The sequence below is a fragment of the Equus quagga genome, chromosome 2 (genome assembly GCF_021613505.1).
Source record: "Equus quagga isolate Etosha38 chromosome 2, UCLA_HA_Equagga_1.0, whole genome shotgun sequence".
Classification (NCBI taxonomy): domain Eukaryota; kingdom Metazoa; phylum Chordata; class Mammalia; order Perissodactyla; family Equidae; genus Equus; species Equus quagga.
In genome coordinates, this window is record NC_060268.1 from 170,450,992 (window position 1) to 170,466,576 (window position 15,585).

The 15,585-nt window shown below is 52.0% G+C and overlaps 1 long non-coding RNA gene across 2 annotated transcripts; it reads left to right on the forward strand.

The window, feature by feature from the left end:
* Window positions 1-4,623: 4,623 nt before the first annotated feature.
* LOC124234756 (uncharacterized) lies at window positions 4,624-12,604 on the forward strand. Of its 2 annotated transcripts, XR_006887390.1 has the most exons (4): window positions 4,624-9,188; window positions 9,703-9,762; window positions 10,774-10,820; window positions 10,902-12,604. It is a non-coding gene; the product is annotated as an uncharacterized LOC124234756 (long non-coding RNA). The 2 variants fall into 2 exon arrangements; XR_006887391.1 differs by lacking the exon at window positions 10,774-10,820.
* Window positions 12,605-15,585: the final 2,981 nt, after the last annotated feature.

Sequence of the window (15,585 nt, forward strand, 5' to 3'; positions counted from 1 at the left end):
TGTAGGCCTCGGGGCAAGCAGGGCTGCATGACTTTCTAGGCTGACCCACGGAGATAGGTCTGCAGCCCCTCCGTGTGCCCCAGGCAGGGGGTCCAGTGGGGGAGGGACGTGTGCAGGTGAGGATGGAGCAGTAGTGGCATTTGTCTCTAGTCTCTGGACCCTTTGGTCAGGACATCGTGGTGACTCACTGAGCAATCTCTCCCCATGGCCACCCCCGAGGGGCCACCTCTCACTTTCTCCCACCCTCTTCTGTGTTTGAAGCCTCCCAGCAGCCTCTGAGAAGCGTGCCAAGGCCAGGCAGCAGAGGACACAAGGCCTGACCTGAGACATTCCACAGGGCTGCAGCCAGGGAAGGGCTTGTGGGCTCTGTCGGGTGTGTGTGGGTGACACTGTGTGTGCTGAGGGGTGGGGAGAGGGCCCCTCACAAAGCCATGGGTGTGTATGTGTTTATGGGTGTGTGTGTGTATGAATGTGTGTGTATGGCTGTGCATGTGGGTGTGTGTGTATGTACGTATGTGCATTGTGGAAATGGAGCAATGGTGAGGAGCTTTCCTGCTGGGGTTTCCTTTTAAGTTCCTGGTCTCAGTCTTTGCTCACAAGGGCCTAAAATGCCTCCTCCTGTCCCCTTACTGTCCTGTCACACCTTCCTTGCCTTTTAGGGTGGTCTCCAGGCCTTTCACCTCCAGGAAGTCTACCTGGATTTCCCAGCCAGCCCTCTGGGGCCTCTCGGTCATTTCCCCATCTTGCTGCCCCAAACAGTTACTCCTGTCTAAGCAAGTCAATCCAGTTTCTCCGATGGGAGCACGTGAGAGCAGGGCTGGTCCTCGCCATCCTGGTCGCTCCTCGGTGCCCAGCTCCACAGTGCTGTTCCATCTCTGTTCCGTTACCTCTCCTGCTGGTCTCTCTGCCCTGCTCCCTCCCTCAGCCCTGGGCTCTTCGTGTCATGCCTTCCCTGTCACTCCTGCCACTGTCTGTGTGTCTCTCTGTGTGCCTGTCTTTCCTGCCTCATTACAAAAAATATTTGAGGGGCCCACAGGGAATATAATTAAACTTAATTAATGATACCTATGAGGTATAAACAAATTATAATGTAAAAATAAAACAGTAAAAGGTCAATACTGGGGAAACCATACATTAAAAGAATCATGATGGATGGGGCTGACCTGGTTGTATAGCAGTTAAGTTCACGTGCTCCACTTGGGCAGCCCAGGGTCTGAGGGCTCAGATCCTGGGCACAGACCTACCACTACTCATCAAGCCATGCTGTGGTGGCATCCCACATACAAAATAGAGGAAGATGGGCACAGATGTTAGCTCGGGGACAATCTTCCTCACCAAAAAAAAAAAAAAAAAAAAGAGTCAAGATGGCAGGTGTGGGGGTTTAGAATGCCAAATAAGATCCTATTACAGTTTCTGTTAGCAGTATTGATTGTTGAGTGTGCTTTTAGCTGGCCTCTGAAATTTATGTGCATTGCATCATTTAATCCTCTCAATAGCAACCCTAAAGATGAGGACTCTCATACCTCCATTTTATAGATGAGAGCACTGGGCTCAGAGAGGTTCAGAGTCTTGCCCGAGGTCACACAGCCAGCACATGACAGAGCAGGGATTTGAGCTGAGGTGCTGTCTGGCCTCAGACAAGCCCATCTGCACCTGGTACCAAGGAGTAGCAGGCTCAGCCTGGGGAGGAGGGGGACCTCACGGAGGCAGCAGCGAGCAGGGGGCAGGCTTTGGGGAGCAGGGTGCTGAGAAGGGTGGAGAGGAATGTGGGAGGAGGGTAACCCTGACCGACCCAGGAATGTCAGGAGGTGGATGAAGAGTGATGGGGGACATAAGGGAGGCCAGGGGGCAAGTCCGGGCAGTCAAATCTAGGTTCCAGAAGGAGGGAGCAGGGAGAGCAAGCAGATGCAGCCAGAGGGTCCTTGGAGGTGAGATCCCACCTGGCAGGGTGGCCCAGGCAGCCCTGGCTGCAGGAAGCTGAGCCCCTTCCCCCCGTCACGGCAGGTTGAGGCCTCTTCCAGGAGAGGAAAAACAGCCTTGTCTTGGGGCACACCTGGCTGCCCCACTGGGCGGGCATTGGGTTTCAGGAGCACTCAATAACATGCCCGGGGGCAGTCCCCTGGGGAGGGGCTGTGTACCCCTCTCTGCCTGTATCCAGTCCCCTTTACTGGCCGCCCACCAAAAAACTACTTACTTTCCCGAAAGCAAGGACACAGTACACCTGTGTGGTGTCGGGGGCACTGGGACAAACGGCTGCTGAATTAAGTGGCTGGACTGAACTGAGGATGGAGGGAAGACAGGGGCGGAGGGTGTGGGGGTGTAGAGCCAAGAGCCATTCAGGAGGAAAGAAGAGAAAGTGTCTTGTCTCAAGGGGCACGTTGAAAGGCAAGGTTTACAAGGTAGAAACAGGATCACTTCCGGCCCCCTGTCTGGGCCGTCAGTCTTGGAAACTCTCTTAGTGAGGTGGGTTTAAAAAAAGCTTAGCTGAAATTAACGACTTGGGCAAGAAGGGAAGTGGCTAGGAGATGGAGCTGCCCTTGGCTTGGAGAGAAAGGGTTCAGACCCTGATGATGAAATCATGGCCTGTCTTAATGGGCCTCACTCACGCCAGCTCTTCAGAAAGAAGTGTCTGCAGAACCCGCTTTATCTAACACTAGAAAGCCAGCTTTCTACCACGGTTCAAAGTGTCTGGTTAAAGTGACCATGCACTTAGCAGCTGTGTGACCTGGGGCAAATTTCTTGGCCTCAGTTTCTTCATCCATAAATGAGGGCAGTAATAAAACTACACCATGGAATTGCCATTGTAAATTAAGTAAGCCTGGCATGCAGGAAGAGCCCAATAAATGCTAGCCACTGTTATATTATTTCTGCAGTTTGGGGAGCAAACGGCTCCCACTGAATTCTCAAGAGTTCAACTTTCTCTTGACTGTGCCCTGCTGTAAGAAAGACTCAATTTATGCAGTAAGATGAGCCCTAGGCTAGAACCAGGAGACCCTTATTCCTGTTCCAGCTGTTTCTCTGGTGGCTGTGTGACTTTGGGCAAGTCCCTTTCCCTCTCTGGGCTTCTGTTTTCTCACTGGGGCAGTGAAGGAGTTGGACCAGAAGACTTCTCAGCCGGATAGGTCTGTGATATTCCTTGAACATCTCATGTAGAGTGGCTCCAGGAGGGGCCTCCGATCAGTCCTCAGAGAGAGGCCTGGCAGGAGGGATGCTGAGTTATAAGGAACGATTCCAACGGGAAAGGTGATTGGGAAATCTTTCCTCTTAGTGTAGCTCACCCAGACCCCTGGTGAGTCTTCCTGTACCTGGCATGCTTTGTCAGAGCTGGGTGGAGATGCCCTGTAACCATGCCCTGAACATGCTTATACCTGTGCACACACAGAGCACACTCCCCGTGGGCATGGGAGCCCCTGTGCCCATGCACACACGTAACACACACACACTCACGGAGCTGCTTCCATGGTCCACATAGAAACTAGCCCCCTGCCCCCAGCCAGTGTGGGTATCGTTGCTGGTTTCAGAACGCCTGGACCCTGCCAGGGGGTAGCATGGCCAGACTTAGCAGACAAAAATACCAGATGCCCAGGTAAATTAGAAAAGAGCTTTAACGGCTGAAGTTTTGTCATTTATGGACAGAAACTGAATACTGGACATTTAGTATGTCCTGCCGGCCCATCCAGGACGCAGGACACAGTCAGCAAACACAGGCCATGTTCCATGTACAGGGGCCTGGTAGCCCTATCCTGGAGGCCCCCGAGGCTGAGATGAATCAGACTGAACACTGTGGAGAGCTTCCTGCCCGGAGACAAGCAGTTCATCTGGAATGCTCTCAGGCTGGGGGTTTGGCGAAAGAGAGAAAATAAAGGAAAAGGTCCTTGGGGCTTTGTTGGGGGAGGGGCCCGGCTGCATCGTCTTCAGGGAGCTGATCCGCCTCCCTCCCGCAGGGACCAGCACCCAGCCGCCAGCTCACCCCTCCATCGCCTGTTGTTGCGGGAGCAGCCGGGTGGGAGTTGCTGCTCTTCCAGGACGGAGCTGACTCAGGGAAACACCCCCTTGTCAGGAAGAAGTGCGAGTGGGCAGGACCCGGCTCAGACCCGGCTCAGACCCTGCTCCGACCCCCATCAGGTGCCTAAGTTAGGAACAGCCCTCTTTCTAATTCTTTGCTCACCAGCCCTCCGAGTGGCCAGGGACCCTCCTCACTTTGTAGATGAGCAAATGGACATTCTGCCTGGGCCTCTAAGAGATTTGCCGTGGAAGGGGAAAGAGGCCGCCAGCTCCTAGCTGAGCCCGAGTTGGACTGGCCTCTCCTGACTTGTGTGGCTTCAGCTGCCCCAGAATGGGTGGGGCTGCAGTTGGTGGGCATCCCTGTGCATAGGGGACCAACCAAGCTGTGTGGCAAAGCTGAGGCTTAGGGAGGGAGCGTTGGCCAACCCATCTTCTCCCATCCCCTTTACCTTCCCAGATCAGATCAGAGAGGGGCAGATCTCATCCCAGACACCTCAGAGGACTGACCTGCCTCAACACAGGGCGTGGGGAAGGACACGGCTCGGGGCCTGCAGGCTCGGGTGCAAATTCTTGCTTTGTCCCTTTCCTTGGACAAGTCTTGGCTCTCTGCTCCTCGTCTGTAACTTGGGAATAATAGCACCTGACAGGGTCGTTGTGGGATTGAGTTAATGCAGGTCAAGTACTTGGCCCAGTGCGCAGCACATAGTAGGGCGTCGGGAGAGGATCGTCACTGCTTTATTAGCGTGTATCAAAGTGGTGCTGTAACTCCATCTTCCCACACACATTTATAGAGCAGCTTCATCGAACCAGGCACTGTGCTAGGGACCATGGGGTCCTCAGGGCGACTACTGAGTGCTTCTTGTCCCCTAGGAGCTGCTGACAGTCTGGGTGAGGATCTAAAGAAGCCATATACAACAAATTTAGTGAGCAAGGCAAGCTGGTGGGAAGAGGAAGTCATGGAACTTGGTTTTAAAGCATAGGATGACTTTGAAGGGAAAGGCTGTGGTGGTTAGGGAAGGCTTCCTGGAGAAGGTGAGGTTCAGGCTCTGGTCTCGTCCACTGTGTCCTGTTCAGTGCCCTGAGCTTGTAACAAGGCCTCACTGAGGCATGCTCTTGGTGAGTGGCCCTGGCCATGTGCCCAGGGTCTGGACAGAGGCTCCTGGGAGGAAGAAGAGAGGGGCAAGTGTCCATGGCTAGGCTGGAGTTTGGGAGGGCTGGGAAGACCTCAGCTCTTCACCTGCTCCAGGACCTCAGGCCCAGAGAAAAGACAGGTCAGACCCAGGTGTTTGACGCCTTGTGGGCCTGGCTGGGAGGCTGCTCTGCTGAGGGGTGGATAGCCAGCCCCTCCGACTAGGTGCCCACTGTGGGCTTTGTCCTACTGCACAGGCATGGGAAGACCCTCTCCTCGTCTCAGGGATTCCATCTGGTTTTTATTTTCATGTGTAGCAGTGACGAATGTTACCACAAAACCCGAAAAAGGCAAGAGAAACATACCTCCTCCCAGAATGGGAAGTTTCATCGCTTCGTGTCCACACTGCCTGGCTGATGGAATTTGACATTCTGAGCTCGTTAGCACTCAGAACTAGAGTCCCTTACAGCAGCAGCTTGCCATGGGGAGGTCACAGAGGGGCTTTCACTTTGGCGTCAGTGAGAGTTTGGCTTCCAGGGAGAAGCTGTCCAGCGGGACTGACCCCCCATCCCGAGGCTTCTCCTTCTGCTCAGCTGAGGCCCAGCCAGGCTGTGCATCCCCTTCTCGAGGGAGGAGGGCCTTCCTGGGTCCCGGAGGGCAGTCATGGACCCTCCTTCCCCTTTCATCTCCCAGGTTAAGACTCCGGATTGTCAGAGTTGGATGAGATGCCAGCAAGTCCTACTCCAGAAATCTGCAGGTGGGGAAACTGAGGCCCAGGGAGTAGAGGGATTTGCTCAAAGTCACTCAGCGTGTCGGGAGAGCAGTTGCCAATAAGAGCGTGGGCCCTGAAAGCAGAAAGATGAGGCTGCGAGCCTCGTGCTGCCCTTCACTGGCTGCGTGACCTTGGACAGCAAATGCCCTCAACTCGTAGGACTGCAGAGGGGACTGAGAGAACATGTCTAAAGTGCCCAGCACTGCCTGGCACAGACTGAAGGCTCACCACATGCTAGTTATTGCTGTTCTTCTTGATGTGGTTATTGTCCTTAAGCCCAGAACTCTGTATTTGCAGCATGGCCTGTTAATTCACTGGAAGGACTTTTCTCTGCCTTGGTGATCTGCCCAGCAAAAGTCTAACAGCCTATCTGTGCTAGCTTTGTCCTGTGGCCTGGAGCTAAATCATAGAGGCCTCCCGAGACCGGGCCACAGGCAGGCAGAGCTTTAGTAGGAGAGAAAATGCTCCCTGTGGGCAGCGGCACATGTCATTATTGTCATCACCCGGCCTAGCTGGGTTCCAGAATACTCCTACTGAATGAATGAAGGATGGAAGGTTTGCCTGTTGATTTCTCCAGACCCGGGCCACCTTTGGAGCTTGCCTCTAAGGCAGAAAGCATGAATTTTGGAGCCAGCTGGCCTGTTTCTTCATCTGCAGAAGGGGTCATGTTTGTCCTGAAGGACGCAGTGGGAGGGTGTGTGCAGAGCATTTGGCACAAGGCAGGTGATTCTGCAACAGAAGCTGCTACTGGGGCTCATCCCCTCTCCACCAGCACAGGCACGCACCTCCTTCTACCCCGTTCCTCCAGCCCTTTGGACAGGCGGAACACGCATTCCTACTCCCACTGTGCAGCAGAGGAAACTAAGGCCCCGAGAAGGTAAGTGACTTGCCCAAGTAACCATCAGCAAAGCCAGGGCCTCAGGCCAAACCTCTGGGCTGCCCGGCCATCCTCCTGCTCGTACGGGGCTTCCGGTTCGGCAGGCTGACAAAAACAGGGCTGAAAGGAAGCAAGTCAGCAGTTTCTCAGCCCTTCTCTTCTCCTGCCCTGGGTGATCCGTTGCGTTTTCCTCTTCCAAGGCAGAAGCAGCCCTTCGGGTGAGAGTGTATTGGGTTTCCACCCACTAGATCTGGCTCTAGCTTTTAGCAGGGCTCCAGGAAAAACGGAAGGGGTCCTGGACCACAGGATGGGCGACGTGAGCAGGGGCCTGTGACCCCAGGCCGGGGGTCCTGTTTAGGCCGGCTTGCAGGTAAGATGTGCAGGATTTGCTCCCTGAGCGCCTCTCACGCAGCCCCTGCCACCTGGCCCAGCGTCCTGGTGATTAGGACTTAATGAGCTGGCTGCAGGGAGCTCAGCGGCTGGGGCCGTTCCTCCAGGCCCGCGGAATGCACCTCCACCCCAGTTGGGCCTCTGAGTTTTGTGTTTCAAGCCAACCTGCTCCTTGTATATCTATGTGGAACCAGCAAGCCCCCCAGAGCATTTTATCGGGTTATTCTGAATTAGGAGTTTTAACAGCCTGCAGTGCAAATGTAGAAGTCTTTAAGGAGAGAGAATAAATGAAGTTGGCCTGGGGGGAGTGCGCAGGGGAGGAAGGAGGAAATCCCAGGCTGAGTTTTGGAATAGCGCTTGATTATGTTGGTGACAGCAGGCTGCATCTTCCAGGACAGGAGTCCCCCTGTGGTTTACAAAACACTTTGCCACACGTAATTCTATTTAAACCACCCAACCACCCTGAGAGATAGCGAAGGTTTGTTTGCTTTATTATCTTGATTTTACAGATGGTGAATCTGGAGCTCAGAGAGGTGCTGAGACTTGCTCAAGATCACACAGCAAAGAACAGGCAGGGCTGGGATTCCGGGCCAAGGCTGGTGTCTCTTCCTGACACGACAGTATTACCCCAAAGTCTTTGTTTTCCATTCTCAAGTTCAACATCAGTGGTGGAGCTGTAGCGGGGGCTGCCGAAGCTCCGCCCAGATCCACAGGGCCCCTTTATCCTCTTGGTGTGACCACTGCCCGCTTCTGTGCGCTTTGCTTCCAATGGCCCTCGCCTGCAACCTTCTTCAGGAGGCGACCCTTGGGCCCTTGGAGCCATTGGCCCAGACACAGGGCTGACCGTGCCTGTGTTCACTGGGGTCCATCGCCAATGGCTGACGGGAACCAGAGCATTAAGCCCAGCTCCCTCACCTCGAGGCAGGACAAACTCTGAGTTGTGATTTACCCTCCAGAGCTCCTCGTGCGCTCAGGCTGGTCCTAGGACTTCGCCTGGGATGGGATGGCACCTTGCTTGGTTTCTCTCTCTTCCCTGTCCTGCTCCACCCACTCCCTCCCTCCAGTCTCCCCTGGGAGCACTTCCTTAATACATCCATTATAAATAAATTCTCACTTCAACGTCTGCTTCTGAATGTGACCTAAGACAGGCGCTGACCAAGGGCTCCAGCATCAAGATTGCAAAAAGAGACGGGATCAGAGAGGGAGGGGACGCTCCTTTGCTAAAATCTGACCTTCGAGGGGAGCCCTTAGTGAAGCTGTGGCCAGCCACGGAGGTGGGGAAGAAGTCATCTGAGAATGTGCTGGAATCTATTTGCAAATGAGCTGTGATCTTAAAGGACTGAGGTCTCGTCCTCTCCTCTGAATGACAGAAGTGGGAGCTTGGGGAGTGAGTCCTGGCTCTGGCCAGGGGCACAAACCTGCTGCGTGCTGCCTTGGATCTGAGACAGAGGTTAGCATGCAGGACATCTGCTAGAGGTAGATTCTTAGGAACAAAACCTACAAAGGAGTGAGGAAAGCAGGATTGGGCTGAGAGAGATGGGATTGCGATGCAATTGTATCAGAGCTCCCAGGGGATCCCACGGAGACCTCTGGGGCTGGGAGGGCCCTGAGAGACGTCCTCAATCAAGGCCAGGGGCTGGGGTCTCATACTCCTGCCAGGACTCCAGATGAGGACAAGTTCTGGAGAAGGGCTCAGCTGTGAGGGCTCTCAGCTGCAGAGCAGAGCAGACACTTGTTGACTGACCGTTGACCTGTTCCCACCTGGCGTTTTCTTGTCACTGTTTCGTCCGATCTTTGAGGAGAGAAGTTGTAGAAAGGAAACCTGTCTGCTTTCAGTTTCATTTAAGTCCACGTAGATTTCCTGAGGACTTCCTGTGTGCTGAGCCTTTATAGGCCCTGTGGAGGACCGAGAGATGAAGAAGTCAGGGTCCTCACGGAACTTCAGTCCAGCTGGAGAGACACAGCTTTGCCTATGACAAGTGGAAGGACAGCTCAGAGGAGCTTTTGTCATAATGGTGAGTATTTATTAAGCAGTTACTGTGTGCCAGGAACTAGGCTAAGTGCTTTATAAGCATTAGCTCGTTTATCCTCTCCTAACAATTCTTGATGGCTAGAGGGTCTTTTAGCCTCATTTCACGGATAGATTCACTGAGTTTCCCATGAATAGCTGGTAAGTGGTCAAATTGGGATTTTTAGCTTGAGACTTCTGACTCTAAAGCCTGAGCTCTGAAGAATCACCTTCTACTGTCTATGTAGGAACTGAGAGGATGCTGGAGTTCCCTGTAGAGTAAGGTAAAGACTATCAGGGAAGACAGCCTGGAAGCGCTGGCACTGAGTCTGGTACTGGAGCATGTGTGTCGAGGGGGTGGGTTTTGCCCCAGTGCACATAGAGAGAAGGCAATCTCTCACTGGATAAGTGGTTTACAAAATGCTCTCTCCTTCTAGAAGTCTTCCTAGATTAATCAGTGGAAGTTTAATGATACCCTCACACCTGAGTGGAGAGAGAACTTTCTTGTCTGTCCCCTTTAGCTTTTGCAGTGGCCTTCTTCAGATCCCATCCTGTCTCTGCTGTCACCCAGTGATGCACTGGTAAGTGTTAACAACTTGCTCTCTGAACAACAACAACAACAACAAAAAGCACCTGACTTGTAGTGTTTGCCAATTTCCATGGTGTAACTATCTCTACTATGGCGCATTCATGCTACTAACGTGATGTTGCTGAAGGCAGAGTTGGGAAGAAATGCACAGTTGGCTCTTGTAAGCCAGTGTGGCTGGCTCCTGCAGACCACTGCAAGTCCGTTAGCTTTGGTGTCTCCCATACCTCTGTTGCCAGAGCTGGATTCTAAGGGCCAGATCTTGACTTTTACCGTGTCCAGGAAGAGAAAGGATTCCCTGGGTCCATTTGGCCATGGCGCCACGGGCGTCATACTGACAAGCTGAGGACATGGATTTCATCGTGAAAGTCAGCTGTTTCCACAGAGTCACTATCTCCCACCCCCGGCCCTACAGCATCACCCTGCCCACCCACCTTCCTCTGTGTCGGATGCTTCCAGGTCTGGGGTCTGCACACGGCCCACGCCTGCTCTGATGTCATGATTCCCCCTCACGCGTGGAGAGCATTTCATAGTTTGCAAAGCACTTTTCACAGCCGTCTTCTCTCATAATCCTCCCAACAAGCCCCGAGATTGGCTGCGCGGGTGTGATTACCATCGCTTTATGGTTGAATAACTCAAGGCTTGGGGAGGTTTAACGACTTGCTCAAGGCCACACTGACTGGTAAGTGGTGGCAGAGCAGGACCTAAATCCCATGCCCTCTGTAGCCCAGTCAAGTATATTTTCGTCTGTTTTGGACGGATTGAGCATCATGGATCTCCCAAAGTGCCTGCTAAATCGAAAGCTGGGTTAAAAACCATATGCCTGGATTTATCCTTTTAATTTAGAAATATTAACCTTAAAAGTTCTGCCAACTTATATCCAATTTTTTTTTAACATCGTTCCCCTTTTGGTCTTGGTAGGTGAAAACCAGGAGATTTGGGGAGGGGAAATGATACTATTCACAGGTGATTCCACCCCTCCCTGACCTGTCCATTCTCTCCCCAGCCTCCCCCAAACCCAAAAGCTGTGACAGCCCAGGTGACCACGGAGAGGTAGGCAGAGCTAATATTTCAGTCCAAGGTGTTTCAGGTCAAGAGCTTCTTTAGTCGAGATGACAAAGGTATTTATTACAGGAAATCCCTGGCCAGAACAGCCTCTGCTTCGCAAAGGGACAGCAATAAAGGCAGACTTTTGCCCGGAGCACCGGACTTCTGAGGCTGGTCTGCACGGATCTGACTGAGGTGGCATTAACATTCCTGCCGGAGATGGAATCTGCTCTTCTGATTAGGACTTTGTGAACATTACACACCCGCGCTCCAGCCGGGGAGATTTCTATCTGTGACTTTGCTTATGATCTGCTGTGCCCTCAACTCCGGGGATGTAACAGCTGCAATGTTTGACTGGACGTTCAGAAAAGATAAACCTGCCGTCCGTGGGTTTACACACCCACTCACCTGCACACCCACACCACACTCTGTGAAGTCTCGCCTTTGTTTTCTTCCAGTGCAGTGTTAAATGTGGGTGAATGTTTCCCAAACCTGCCTGATGGTGAATTTGCCAGAAAACACAGATTCTCAGGTCCCCTCCCAATCTGATTCAGCAGGTTGGAAGAGGGGTTGTATTAAGAAGTTATAGTTTTAACAAGACCACAGGAAATTCCTATGATTGGAGGAGTATGATTGGATAAATTCAGCAGGGGTGGCCCAGTGCTTCTCAAACCACAGCAGGTGCCCGGAACAGCTGGGCGGCTTGTTAAAAACAGAGCTGACCTTCTTATCTGGGCCTGAGAAGTTACATTTCTGACACACTCCCAGGTGATGCAGATGCTGCTGGCGTGGAGACGACACTTTGAGAGCCACTGGTGGAGACAGACGTAAACTGCTCAGCCTCGGTTTCACCATCTGTCACGTGGGGTTCATCAAAATTTCTACCTCCTGGGTGTCGTTATGAGGATTAACTGAGTTAATACTTGTAAAGAACTTCCAGCAGTGTCTGGCACATGGTAAATTAGTATTCCGTGTTTGTTAAATAGACGAACTAAAATGCCAGCCTAGGTTATAGGTAACTTTTCATTCATACACTCAGTGAATACATAATGATACCACCCTGTGCTGGAACTGTCTTGTAAGTAGGGAGCACGCGGTGGTGCAGGAGGCAGATAGAGTCCCTTCTCATTCTGTGGTCAAGAACGGTGGATTTTCTGGTTATGGCTGATGCGTTCTTCCAGCATGTCATTCTTGGAAGCCCATGTATCTCCCAAGACCTTAAAAGCCCAATGATATGATCAACATCAAGACCCTGTCCTGCTGTGCTTGCACGCTGGACTTAGCCTTCAAGGCACCCATCCTGATTCTTAACCGCACATCTGTTCGTGCAATGGTTTCACAGCTGCTTCCTCGTGGATGGCACGGTTGGTAAGGCCAGGCTCTATCTCTGCGGCTCGTCCCTGCTGAGTCCCCAGCACATCGTGCTGCGTCTGGCACATCATAGCTGCTCAATGAATTTGTTGAATGAGTGGATGGTGGTTGGATGGACAGACAGATGGACAGACAGACAGTTGGAGCCTGGTCACTCACCGGCCTCTCCCAGGTGACCAAGCAGTTTCCTGTCAGGCTTCCCACCTCCATCCTTGGCCCCTTCAATCCATTTTCCCCACTGCAGCTGCAGAGATGGTTCTAAAACCCAGGTCTGATCCTCTTCCATGGCTCTCTCTTTTAATAATTTTCTTCTATGGACCACGTGTAAATCAAACTCCATAACTTATACATTAATTCATGTCTCCATTTACAAGTAATCAAAGTCATGTGCCTGCCAATCGAATTGTTGGTTACCAGGAGATAAGAAGTGCTAATAAAATTTCAACTCAAAGCAAAGAAACTTGATGTCTTACTGAACTATGCAGCTTTATCCTGGGTAAATGTACGGTTCCCCCTAAGCTTCTAGAATCGCTGAAAATAGCTCATCGATCCCCTCTCCCCATAGCTGCTACTTGGACTCTCAGGGGTCAGGACGCCTGATGGGGAAACCACATGATTAGGGGGAAAACGCAAACTTCCTGGCCTGGAGTATAAAGCCCACATGCTTGCCCGATCTTTCCTTTTGAGTTTCGTCTCTTTGCTACTTCCAGCTGGTTGGCTGCTCATGGGCATCTCCTTGACCAGGTGGGAGCTCCTGGCCGGAGTCTAGTCCAGTACAGCACACGCTCCAAAGCTGTGGATGAATGAACAGCTCTGCCTTGTGTACAACAGATTTACTTTGAAGTTATCTTTTCAGATTCTTTTTTGCTTATACTCATAATCTGAGTTTTTCAAATTTTAATGCCCAGCAGGCCTTTATGAAGACTGTCTGTCTAATTTCTCCATCTAGGTATTTGTCTAGATATAATAGGGTGCTAAAATGTTACCCCCAGGAGGTTATAAAAGGATTGAAATAAAGAGGCCAGGCAGAGGATTTCTTTGAAGGGAGTGGTTGGAATGTGGTACGTTTCCCCATTTCACAACCTTTTCTGCCCTAGTCTCTTCCCATCGCTTCCCCAGGAGGTGGTATTTCCTCCTCACTTCAAGCCAAGGGAGACAGCCTCAGGGGGGCCACTCAGAAAGCTTGGCATATGTCCCCTAGGACTGGGGGCCTGGTTGCACGAGTGTTCCCATGAGACAAGGGGATCTGCAGTTGGCCAGTGGGGCCATGTGACCCCAACTGGGAACGTCTGAGTGGGGGGACCTTTGAAAGCCCAGGGCGTGGGGTGTCCCGAGTAGCAGGAGAAGTTTCAGACAAACCCAGAAAAAGCACCCTCCCCCTCAAGAGAAAGAGTGAGGTTTGAACGTCCACAGCAGCCAGCAGCCTGGGATTACATGGCAACAAGGGAATTACAAGGGAACAAGCCCTCTTCTTCCTCCTCTCCTCCAAACCAGGTGGGCTGGCGGGGGGTGGGGGAGGAGGGGAGGAGAAGCACAAGGCCAGGAAGTGGAGAGGCCTCCTCATCACTGCCCACGGCGGGCCTCCCTGGCTAAAGCCGGCCAGAGCTGGGGAGGCCCCTCCGTGGGGCGAGGGGAGAGGGAGGGATTATAACCCTGGGCCTGACATTTTAATTACTGAAGTGAGGCTGTGCTTGGGACTGAAATTGACCGCAGGACTGTTCATTATCTCAGAATGGCCAGAACAGCCGTGGGACCTGCCTGAGATTTTATCCCCAGGGCAAGAACGCCCTGCAGAGCTGTTCTGAAGGGACAGTTGGGCGCGAGGGGGGAGGATGGAGAAAGTCGTTCAATATAATGGTCACACAACCACATTTCTAGAGACCTATGAAAGCATATTTACATAAATATGCAAATATAACAGTTTATATCAATATATGTACATATGATATAGCCATATGTATAATACGTGTATCCATATACACAGACTGCTGTTTTTGAGAATCCCTTACCAAAGGTGTGCTAGGCCAGGCATTTTTATATATATTAGCTTTAATCCTCAAATAAGATAGATATCATTCCTATACAACAGGTGATAAGACTGAGGATCAAGGACATGAAATCTTTTATCCCAAGATCACGTAGCAGGTGGCAGAACTACTATTCGAATGCAGATCCCCTCTCATCCAGACTGTACCTGCGGCTCCCCTGCTAGGTGCCAGCCCTGAGTTGAGCCTGTCCCCACCGCCCAGGTCTTTCCCATGGCCTTATTCGGCTTGGAGGTCTGTCAATTCCTGCGTCTCTATACAGAGATTTTTCTCTCTCTGCATAGATAGGTTGTGATTAATCCACAGGCTGCTGGTCCAGGCTAAAGGATTCCCCCTCCCTTTTAGCTTGGTCACGTCTCATGTGGCTTCTTCTGAACAACACGAAGTCACATGGCGAAGGCAGATGAGGAAGGTGAATGAGCTGTTGAAGCCTTGGGGTAGGCAAGGTGGACGCAGCACAGAGCCTGAGCTCACAGCCTGATTATTTGGTAAAATGAGCCCCCTTGCCCTGGTTGAATTTCATGGGCAAGTGCATCTCCCTCCTTCCCCTTCCAGGGCCCCCCTCATCCCCAAATGCTGTGGCCAAGAGAAGTCCTTTGTCCCTGGAACAGTCACCATCTGTGACCACACATAGGCCACACGTGGCCATTCATCCCATCTCATTTGACACTGTTTTAGGAGCCTAAATCTGGTCTCCCTAAAGCAGGCTGTAATCCCTTGGTGCTGTCCTGGGCAGAGGTGGGGCAGAGCTGGGGCCATGGGTGTGCGACCTGTGCACTTGGTTTAATGCTCTGCTGGTGTTGTCTTGACATTCTTTGAACAAGTTACCCTGCGATTTCATTTTCCCCCGGGCTCTGCAAATTGTGTAGCCAATTCTGGTGGGGGGCACCTTTGTCTGACAAACCCAAGCGTCCTCTACAGAGCTCAGCACCATGCAAATTCAGCCCAAACCACATGGTGTGTGAAATTGTTAAGCAAACAGCAACAGGTCTGAGCTGTGTGTGGTCGGTTTGAGGGTGCCGTGGGAAGGGTGGAGAGGTGTGTGTGTGTGACAGAGGAAGGGACCTGGTGTCCAGGGTTCTGCCCCATGGCAAGAAAAAATCCTCTATCAACTGGAATCTCAGTCAGGAAGTTACTCTTCTCAGCTAAAGGAAAGGGATAAAATACTCCCCCCATTGCTGCACTAGAGACGAACTCCAGAAACAAATACGCAGAACCACGCATCTGGCCATAAAACCTTGAAAACAGAGAGAAGCCATCCCCTTGGGTCATAAGGAATTAGCAGGAGGTATTTTACTAAAAAGATCAGAGGGATGCAAAGCTTCCTCCGCAAAGCAATTGATAGAGAGCCTACA